The sequence below is a fragment of the Apodemus sylvaticus genome, chromosome 13, assembly GCF_947179515.1.
Source record: "Apodemus sylvaticus chromosome 13, mApoSyl1.1, whole genome shotgun sequence".
Taxonomy (NCBI): domain Eukaryota; kingdom Metazoa; phylum Chordata; class Mammalia; order Rodentia; family Muridae; genus Apodemus; species Apodemus sylvaticus.
Genome location: NC_067484.1, coordinates 4075120 through 4086153, shown reverse-complemented (window position 1 = coordinate 4086153; position 11034 = coordinate 4075120). Strand labels below are relative to the sequence as shown.

The window sequence follows — 11034 nt, the reverse complement described above, 5'->3', positions numbered from 1 at the left end:
AGGAATCCATATGTAATCTATCTTGAGTTGGGCAAATCTTGGGATTTTAGAATATATGGACTCTCTGAGAACTAATTAGATTTAATTTTTAGGAGAACCTGGTTATTTCCTTGACCTCAACATAAATTAGCTACATAAACTTTATTGAATCCTAATAAGTGTGTGTCTTCTTCTATAGGCTTCAAAGATTCCTGTGATTTTTTTCATGCATTAGACTCTAAGGTTCACAGTGCTGATGAAATCTACATGCTGTCCTTTTCACATTCACTTTGAATAGGTTTAAAAAACTAGAAACTGAGAACCTTTGGAGATGTATATATATCCTAATACTTTGGACAAATACTTCTCATATTGTTGCACATATATTATTGTGGTTATCTATCTATCTGTCTATCTATCTCTCTATCTGTTTCTGAAAATATGTTATTCCTTACAATTTTTCAATTACAAAAAATATTTTTGAAGCCACTAAGTCTAAGAAAAGGCAATGTATGTTTCAGTGTGTCAAATGGCATGAGCCTTAGATAATTGACATCACAATTGTCCATCAGTCTGACTACTAAATGAGCCTCAGACCTCAGTAGTTTGTCTACCAACTTTAGTCACCAATTTGATGTTTAATAGGAAGAAGGCAAAATAAAATTTAAATTCTATTGAAAGATTCTCACTTCCAGGCTCCACAGAAAAGGTATTTTTATATCTACTTTGAATCTCAGACTAACCATATCAGGATTTGTTATCTATTTATTCCTCCACAAAATGGATTTCCCACTTCTTGGTCACTTTTTGGGAAAATATTATTTGTTGTTGTAAAAAATGCTGCATCTGTGATTTAAAGTCTCTTACTCTAATTTGATGGAAGTGATGAATCTCGGCCAATGTGGTGAAGGAGATAGTGTTACAGCGGTCTTGAATGACATCAGCTTTTGGACCTCTATCCTCCCTTCTTCCCCGTGTAGCCGACTCTCCTTTCCTTTGGTAAGAGCTCCTTTCTGAACATGGATGATGTCTGGGAAGTTGGCCAGGCGCCCCTGATACAGTGCTAACAGTCCATGACCAGGTCCACGGCCTGCCTGGGCTGCTCAGCGAAGAGATGGCTGATGGCGTCATAGGCGTCTCCAGGGAAAGCAATGGCCTGGTTCAGACCCGCGGACAAGGCCTGCTGATGCAGCTTAAAGGCTTAGCTGCGGCCCAGGAAGGACTGGCCCACCTTCTGATGCTCCTTCTTGAAGCCAGTCACCTGCTTGCGCGCGCGAACTCGTTGGCAGTGTGGTTGAGCTGCAGCGCGCTGTCATCCATCTTGGGGAAGGATTTGAAGCAGTCTTTCTTGCTCTCCACCTCCTGCAGGTCGAGGGCTGCGGCAGGTGGTGTGCTCAGAGTGAGGAAGAAGTTGGAGCCACCATCTCATCCTTCTCAGCCTTCTGCTTACCCTGTTTCCAGGTCTTCTCATCAGTGCTGCTGGGACAGTTCAAGAAATGCTGGAAGACATGGCACTGCGCCAGCACAGGGTGGCTGGCCATGTGGTACATCCAGCAGATCAGACCCTTCCTGCGCTTGGAGATGGAGTCCTCCTCTAAGCGCCTGGTGGCCTGCTTCTCGGGCAGATGGGGCACCGAGATGACTGGAAATTTCTCTGCCAGGCACGCACACAGCCAGTCCAAGTGCTGATAGCACCTGTGCGCGGGCACCTGGGTATGCATGAGCACCAGCTTGTAAGAGATGCAACTCTTCAGTCCTTGAACTTGGTCTGCTCGGTGGGGTCGTAGATGGTGCACTGGAAAGGGTAGGGGTTCTCCTGCCACTCGGGCCGTAGGGACCCAGCACCATGCACAGATTGTCCCCATCCTTCACAAAGCCTGACACCTCTCTCAGCACCAAGGCCTCCCGGCCCGACCTGACCGAGGTGGAGAAGTGATTGAGGTTGAGGCTCACTGTGGCGGAGCTCTTGGCTCCAGATACTTGCTGAGGTGGGGGCGCCGAGACGCCGGGTGAGCCCAGCGACAGGTCCCAGCGTGTGGACAGAGGTACCCGCTGGCCGCGCTGCCGCCCGCCGCTGCCGAGCCTGCAAGGTCTGGGTATGCGCCGCTGCCCAGTGCACCTGGCTTGTCGGCCACCGTGGAGCTGTCGTCCCACTCGTCCTCCCAGTCATCATCACTGCCTAGGCTGGCCTGGTGACCCTGGAGGAGCTGCTGGGGCGACGGCTGTAGGGCGCCCTGCTGGAAGGAAGCTGGCGATGCCAGCTGCCAGGAGCTGGAAGGTGGCGGGCGGCAGGGCGGGCAGAGGCTCAAAGCCGCCGGGCGGCGCATTGGCAGAGCGGGCGGAGCTCCCTGGCTGCCTTGGGCCGGTGGGCCAGGCTCGGACGTGCAAATCACCTGTACGGAGGAGGTCAGGAAGAGACCGCGGTGGCCATGGCTGCTGATCCATTCGAGCCAGCCCTCCAAGTCCTGCTCACTGCACAAGCTCAACACCTCCTGCTCCTGCAGTGAGATCTCAACAGGGTTCTTGAACTTAAAGCTTTAGAGCGCCAGGGCAAGCAGCACCACCTTCCCAAGCCCCGTGCCCCGAGTTCGGGCCAGTCAGAGGGCCCAGTGGTCACTATCCGCGTCCCTGAACACAAAGGGAGCTTGGAAGGAGCTTAGAAGGAGCTTGGAAGGCAGCACAAGGTTCGCTTCCTGCTCTGCTCTCGCCCTCCCTGCAGATCTGCTCTGCTAGCAGGAGCTACTACTGCACAGGCCGCTTCTGGCCAGGGTGGGGCCCGGGCCTGCCACAAGGTTTTCTTACCACTGGTCCCTTTACATGTCTGTGCCTACATGAGTACAGAAAGTGAATCTCTAAGTGTCCTTGTTGCAATGCTTACATTCCATTCCACATCTGTCCCAGACACACACTTTTTCTTCACTTCTCCTATTAGATCCTTCCCTATTATTCTCACCTCTCCTTGCTTGTTGGTCTAAGTGAAGACACAGATTAGCTCTTTTCATATCACAGCTGGCCCTGTACACAAAGACACAACCCAATCCCCAGACCGACTTGCTGCTGGCCAATGCAGAGTTGTAAGTGAGGTGGTACTATCAGTACAGGACTAGGCTGAGGGGCCAGGTCATCACTTGTAAATGTTCCTAGATCAAAACATGAGGAGGACACAAAGCATTCTAATCTCCAATGCTCTGTAGAGTAGAAATTAATTTATGGACAGTGGGTGAGGCTCCAGACATGGCTCAGTACTGAAAAAAACATCTCATTCAATCGGAACTTATTTGATCTCAGCACCTATATGTTTGCACATAAGTTCTCTACTCAATTTCTAATTTCCATGGGTGACCTTGGTTCTAATAATGAATTCATATACCTACATATCGACCAAAAATTCACATGCACAAAGTCTTCTGAAAAAAATAGAAATCCATGAACATAGAACTCTGTAACCATGTACCAGCTCATGAGCCTGCCTGGGTCTCCTCAGTCTTGATGCATGTACCTAAGGGGAGGTGGGGTGGGGGATCAGGCAGAGAACCCATGGGGAAGTAGAGAGTGTGGAGTTCTAGGGGAAGCTTAAAGTCCCTGAAAATCCCAAGACAGCAAGAGATGGAGAATATGGAATATTTTAGCCTGGTGTATATGGACTTCCTACTCAGCCATTAGCTCTCCTTGATTTGAATCAGAGAAAGAATAATAGTATTTATGTTGTAGACTCTGAATGTGTTTTCTGAGGAGACCTCATGGCTACAAGTTGAGAACCTGTTGGAGATAATAAAAGATAGAAAATCTTGCCAATTTTCCTATTGTTTAGCGTCCTGAGCATAGGCCCCTCAGGAGTTGCTCTAGGAGTTTAGTGTGACTGGGATAAACTACATATATATGTTTTGGGCTGAGTTAAATGCCAAATTTAAACAGTGCCTGAAGGAACATGGGATGCGGAAATTCAGCAATGAAGAAGGAACAAATGTTCTGAACTTCATGATAGTTTAGGTAGAAAGTTGCTAATATCTTTCCTTTCTTTTTCACTAAGGTTCAAGGTAATCAGATAAGTCACCCAGAAGACAAAAAGTATGCTATTCTGCCTTACATCTCAAGTCCTGCTTCTTGGGATAGAGAGAGAAGTACACGAAGACATCTAGCCAGTTTGGATTACATAGTTAGACCTGATCGCAAGTAAAGCCAATTCTAGAGAGGAGAGAAGGGCTGTGCTGATATGTTGGTGATTCTCCATCCACAAGCAAAGAACCTCTCAGGTGATTTCATTAACACACTTAAAGAGCAGTTTATCCTCCTTGCTGCTGACATTTTCCTGTTAGCATAGTAAGAGGCATTTTTAGTCTATGAGGTATCAGGTACAGTGACCTGTCTGAATGACAATCATGCATTTTTGAGGTAGGATATCCATATAAGGCAGGCTGGCCACATGATTTTCTTGCCTCAGGTTCAGTGAGCTTTGAGTGACAGTGATGTTGATGTTCTATTTAGGCCAGGGTTACTGATATAGCATGCTCAAGTTCTGGAGAACCAAACTCCACACATCACCAATATAGCTGCCATAAGCTAAAAGATACTAAATAGTTTAAAGACACAGGTGACAAGAAAGACTCATTGATCACAAGCTCTGTTGCTGTGATCTCTTAGGCGACTTACCTTTAAATGGTCAAGAGAGATTCAGAGGGAGCAGCGGGATGAAGTTCTCCACAGACAGACTGGAGCCACCTGAGGAGACAGAGATTCTAAGATGAATGAGGGAAGTGGCATGCCTGTCACTTACTGTTGAGTGCCTCTCCCCTCTGCATTGTGAGAGCACTATGCATCTATCTCCATCTGTGACATGGCTTTCTAGATAGACGTACCAGGCTGAAAGACTGGCCACCACACTGGTCCTGCAGTTGGCATCCCAGGACCCTTACAGATTTTATCCAGAGATATCTGAAAGAGAGAACATGATTGGACAGCTGTTAGGGTCCCACACATTTTGTTTGAAGTCCAGGAAAAGGAGGAAGCAGTGGATGCCACAGTTATTTATCATGAACTAACACACAAGTCTGGTTTCATGGTGACTCACGGCGGTTTCTCAAGAGTACAGTAGAGAAAATAGCTATACAATTGTAAACAACCATTTTGCAGTATGTGTGTCTACATGTGCCTCTCTGTCACGGGAGGTTTCTCCAATTGTGTGTGATACATGAGTATGTACAGAGATGAGGGTCTCCATGAGTGAGAGATTATGCTTGTAGATGTGAGCATTCATACATGTGTACTTAGTCCTGTGTGGGCTTTCTCTGCCTTTATGCATACAGCACAATGAATAAATCAAAGACTTTGATCTCAGGGGCTCTATTGCTGCCCTGAAGCCTGTTACCAAGGCTCAAAGGGTATTTGAGCAAGAGAAAGATGTGGGAAGGCTGGGCTATACTTGTCAGGCAGGAAGGTCAATTGAGTTTGGAAGAGGGATGGAAGCTTCTCTGGATTCCCCTATTTAGGAAACCATGAAATTATCTATCAGTTTAATCATCCAAACACCCAAGAAGCTGCATCACATACTGTTTTGCAGGTGTGTATTGTTGTGAGCATAGGTGAAAGCAGGGCTTTTCACAGAGCAGCTTACAGCATAAATAAAACATAGATTTCTGGATAGATCAAAGCTGTAGGCATTTTGATGGGATAGCTCATTTCAACTTACTTCAGGTTGTACAACAATCTACCTACCCATTTGGTTCTCGCTGTTTACAGCTCTGTTCCCTATCTTCTGCTTCCATCAGTATCTTTTCATACTCCTGCATCTGCTTTTGTCCCATCTGTCTGTCTCGTGCCCTGGTCAACCCCAGTAGTTTTGACCTTTCTATTGGCTGTCAGATATTGGTAATTAGCAATCAGCAGTAAGGCAGTGCCAGAATATCTATTGGATTGCCACCAGGCAATGACATTCATATTTTGAGCAACTATAGATCAGCAAATTTTAAAATCTAAAACACAGTGATGGTTCAGAAATGACAGCATCAAACTCCTGCCATCACTTAGCTCTTTGTCACTACAGACTTAACAATTGAAAATACAGAGATGCACCTTCATCTCTGTAAGGAATGTCACCTGAACAGTGGTGGATATGTGCACACAGCATGCAAATGTAGAGGTCAGAAGACAATTTCAGATGTTGCTTTATGTTACCTTCCACTTTCATAGTTGTGAGCCAGCTTATGAGGTACTAGAAACTAAAGTTGGATCTTCTGCAAGAGCAGTACATGCTCTTAATCACTAAAGCATCTCTCTAACTCTCATCTAAGATACTTAGCATTTATTGGCTTGTTTGTTTGATATGGATCACTAAAGGGATAAAGGTTTGGAGGCCAGCAGATAATTTCAGGAAGGGAGTTCTCTTTTAGATCTGTATATTTAATTTGAGAATGAAACTTAGGTTACCAAACAGAAAAGCTCAACAAAGTAAGACTTCGCAAACAGACAGAAGGAAAGAGCACAAGAGAAGACACAAGAAACTGAGACATATTTTTATACATTCAGGAGTCCTATAAAAATACTAAACTGAAAGACAGGTTTGGGGAAGACTTGTTTGCACACCCCAGTACACCCTATGTTTGCTGCCTCACTGTCTGTGTATACAAATAAGCTTTGATCAGTTGACTTAGAAGGCTTTGTTCTCCTTGTGTCTAGTCTATCCTATGGAAAGTATATTATTTATTCTTATTTTACTACTTCAGGATTTCCTGAACTCTGCGGAGAGGTATTTAATTGAAGTATCTCATATTGAGTGGTGTGCTGCTCTCTCTCTCTCTCTCTCTCTCTCTCTCTCTCTCTCTCTCTCTCTCTCTCTCTTTTCTCTGTGTGTGTCTGTCTGTTTGTTGGTCTTTCTGTATGTATCTCTGTCTCTCTATCTCATAATGTCTGATTGTTTGTATTTGTTCCCATCAGATACATGAAAAACCTCCTCTGATGGCTAAATGAGGCACTGATTTATGAGTATATCAGAGTATCACAAGAACCAACTAAATTGTTACATTTATTTATATATGCATGTATTTTTAGATCTGTAGGATTGATATTATTTAAGTATTTTGAATATCTAGTTTCTGTTCTTGGCCACTCAAGCAGTGTCAGATATGTGTGTAAATCCGTTGAGGCACAGGAGTGGCAAAACTCTCCTGAGCACCTCCAACTGCCAATTTCTATGTAGAGAACACTCTAACTGCCATCCAGGCAGGCCTCAGATTTCCCATCCACACTCCATCCTTACAGAGTAGCCCAAGCACACATGTTGAAATCCCACCAATTCCTATCTTCAAAGATTTGTGCCCAACCCCAAGAACAGGGATATATCCCTGTCTTCTACTCAGTTTGTTGCTGGCTTTCATCTGAGCAGAGGCAGCCAGCCCAGTAGAAGTTAACTTTGGTTCTTCCTCCCAGCCCCATGCTCCCAGGAATAAGACTCAAACTCAACATATATTTACAAATACTCTAGTCATATAGTTAGACCAATTTCTGACTTTATCATAACAAAAATTAACCCATTTATTCTAATTCATATTCTGCTGTGTGTCTGGTTACCTTTGCTCAGATACCATGGGCCTGTCTTGTCACATATTCTCAGGTGAATCTTCCAATCAGCACTGTCCCAAAATACTTTCTGCTTCCGGTATGTCCCACCTCCTACAGTCTGCCTAAACTATTGGCCAGCAGAATTTAATTGACAGGTGTCTGATCTATACAAACAGAAGATATTCTCTCCACATACCTCTCTGGGTTTTCCCCTCCCAACAAATCTGTTGTGTGAGATTTCTCTGGCTGTTTGACTCTGTAGTATTCCTTGTCTTCTGATTGCCAGAGTACTTTTCTATCCTTGTTGTAACATGTACAGAGCATCCCATCTTATATGACATGGCCTGAACTCAGATGGTTTGTTTACTCCCACATCTTTTGTGTCACCATTACAGTAGCACATTTTGCAGTCAGGATTTTAAAAATATTTTTTAACATTTTTGTTCTTTGAGCATAAGTGTTTTGTATGAATGTGTGTGCGCACCATGTATGTCTATCAGCTATAGAAGTCAGAAGGTCATTTCCAATACCCTTGGAAATGCAGGAAGTTAGAGGCAGTTGTGGGCCATCCTATGAGAGCTGGAGACCAAACCTAGGTCATCTAGACAAACAGCCAATGCTCTTAATCACTGAGTCAAGCTCCCAACCTGACACTATTTTCTTTCTGTATCAACTGGAAGATACGTGAGGCATAAGAAATCATATTTTCATTTAAACAGAATATCTGTTCTTTCCTGTGTTGGACCTTACAGATTAAAAAAAAATGGGTATATGGGTTGCCTAAAATGAGGAGTCATGATAACATCCTTAGGAGAATATGATATTCAGCTATACTACGGTTGCTCTTTTTACTCTGTGTTATATATCACTGACTGATTTTAGTGAATAGCTCACTCCGTAAAGATTTGCTAATTTTTGCTGATTAGGAGAAACAGAAATAATAATACATTAAGATGTGTTTGAAAGATATTTATTATGAATTGGAAAATGGTTTCAGGATACCATTATCATTAAATTATTCTTGGCTCCAAAATGACGAATGCAACAATTTCCTTCCCTTGATGCCACGGTTTATGGTTTTTCTAATGTAAGAAAACATAACTATCTTCACTAAGTGTAGGATCCAGAATATCAGCTGCCAATCAGGAAGGAACTACTTCATAAGCACTATATCTTGCTTATGATTAGAGTGATTGATTTCAGGGCTGAGACTGTTGGGAGCACATTTACATAGCATGTATTCCACTTTTTTTTTTTTTGAGGTTCTTAAACAAATTCTTTTCAGTAGCTGATAAAGTCAGTTTCCTGTGGATTGACAGGAATTACATAGAAGCAAGCAATTTCATTCTCCTCAAATGTAGCAATAATTTTAATCTGTACATTCATAAAACAAACAGTGCAATTATAAAACTGTGCAGGTGACATGCATACATTAATGTGCAGTGGGGATGGGGAGGACATAAGCATCTCCAACATTCCTTACTGCTGTTCTTTTCTAGGTCTTTAGGTAAAAAGGCCGAGTCAGGGGACTTCATCTGGAATGCTGAAATCAAAGGTGAACTGCCTGAAGGCTGCACATTCGTTATCACAGAGAGAATGGAAACGGCCTCCTAGAGCAGTTTGGAAGGATCTAGAGTAGCATGGCTGGGCTTTCAAGCTGGAAATGAATGAGAACAGGGATGCATTTTCTGAAATAATTAAAAAGATAATGTCTGTAGCTGAGGGTCCTATTTCTGTTTCATAGCTGCTACCACATGAGCCCTTCCACCATTTTCAAACTCCTGTTGTTTCTGAGTAGATGCTGTTCAGTGGAGTTGTTTGTATAAGGGCTGGTGAGATGCAGAAGGAAGGATCTGGGGAAATGGCTTCTTCCTTGGAGTCTTGGGTCCACGCTCCTCATCCGCATTGGTTGTTATGGCCGTTTCTCTGCGGTGTGAGCAGAGGTAGCCGGTACCGAAGGTCAGTGTTGCTGGCCACAGGCCCAGGGTACTGGGCAAGGTTAGTGCTGCAGTCTCCCTTGGCCGCTCTGGCCACGCCTTACTCAGGCTTGCCCAGCCTGGAGCACAACTGCTAGCACTAGAGTCAGTCCACTGGCTCCTTTCTCGGGGCCAGGATGAGACAGGATGTGGGAGATTAACAAGACGGGTTAACATGGTAACAGTTGGCCTCGGAGCAGAACAGAGAAACACATTTGCACTGATGGAAGTTCAAATTCCCAAAGTTATTCTGAGGCAACAAAAGAGGAGCTTTTCTTTGAGCACTGACTTCCCTTCATACACGTGGCCTGTGCAGGTTGATCAGCTGAGCCTGGATGCTCTGGGGTGGTCTCCTCGAGCTCAGCTACAATAGCTCTTTTCCAGCGGTGCCACTTTGATGAGCCCCAGAGTAAATCCTAGCATGGCTTCACAGTGACTGGGATAATGAAATCACCAGCCAAATGTAATTGCAACTCCATCAACCTTATATTTCACACACAAATTTAGAAAAACAAACAGGAATTTAGAAAAAAGTATAAAATTAAAAAGAACAAAATTAATTTCTACAAGAAATAAAAATATAGTTACAGTGAGATTTAAGGGAAAAAAGCTACTCGGATCATGAACTTAATTTTATTTTAAATAACTTTAGCTACCTTGCTGTTAACAGAATAAAAGCAGAAAGAACAGGCTGCCTTCCCTGCAGACTTAATCAGAAAATCATATCTACAATATTGATGGAACTCAGTCCTTCTCCCATCTCATCAAAAATTATTGCATTTTCCCCCAAACTGCATTTTGGATTCATTGATGAATATACTCCTCTCATCCTCTTTCCTGGAGGGTGGTTTCCTTGGTTTACATCCATCTTTATAAAAAGAGAAGGGTTGCATATGCAGAAGCAAAATATCCTCTTGATGCCAACAGATACAGAGTTGCTTGAAGAAGATGACTGTACACACGAGCTGCCTGGGTCAGGGGAGGGGGCTGTGGTGGGAGGAGTGGGACAGCCTTTGGTGGACAGACAGGCAAGGTCCACAGGCTCTTCTTCCAGGGCAGGGATGGGCCTGAGCGGTGGTATTCCTCATTACCTCCCAACCTGTTATTTTGGGCCTCCAAAAGCCTTCATCTAGATCAGAAGCCAATGGCTGATTATAAAAATAAGAATAATTAACTTTTGGCTCAATAAATAAGATTGTCCAACTGTTTTGCCTTGTTATTCTTTTCAATATCCAAGGACTTTACAAAGAAGGAAACAAAAACCACTTCTCAATCTCCCACCAAAAGTGAACTTTTTTCTTTCTTTCTTTTTTTTTTTTCTCCATATGCCTTAACTGGAAGAATGGCTGCAGATTGAGATATCAAAAATCCCAGAGAACTATATAATATATTCATATAACTCTGCATGTCTCTTATTTAAATTTCACATTCCTTTAAAAGTGCTTATTCAGTCAGTAGCTGCTGAAGGAGGCTCTTCTGCTGGGCCTGGGGCTTCTGTAGTCCTGATGTGGGCTTTTGAGTTCCC

General features: G+C 43.7%; 1 pseudogene; it reads right to left on the bottom strand.

The window, feature by feature from the left end:
• Positions 1-744: 744 nt before the first annotated feature.
• LOC127664088 (sorting nexin-18-like) lies at positions 745-7559 on the bottom strand (annotated as a pseudogene).
• Between the last annotated feature and the right edge of the window lie 3475 nt (positions 7560-11034).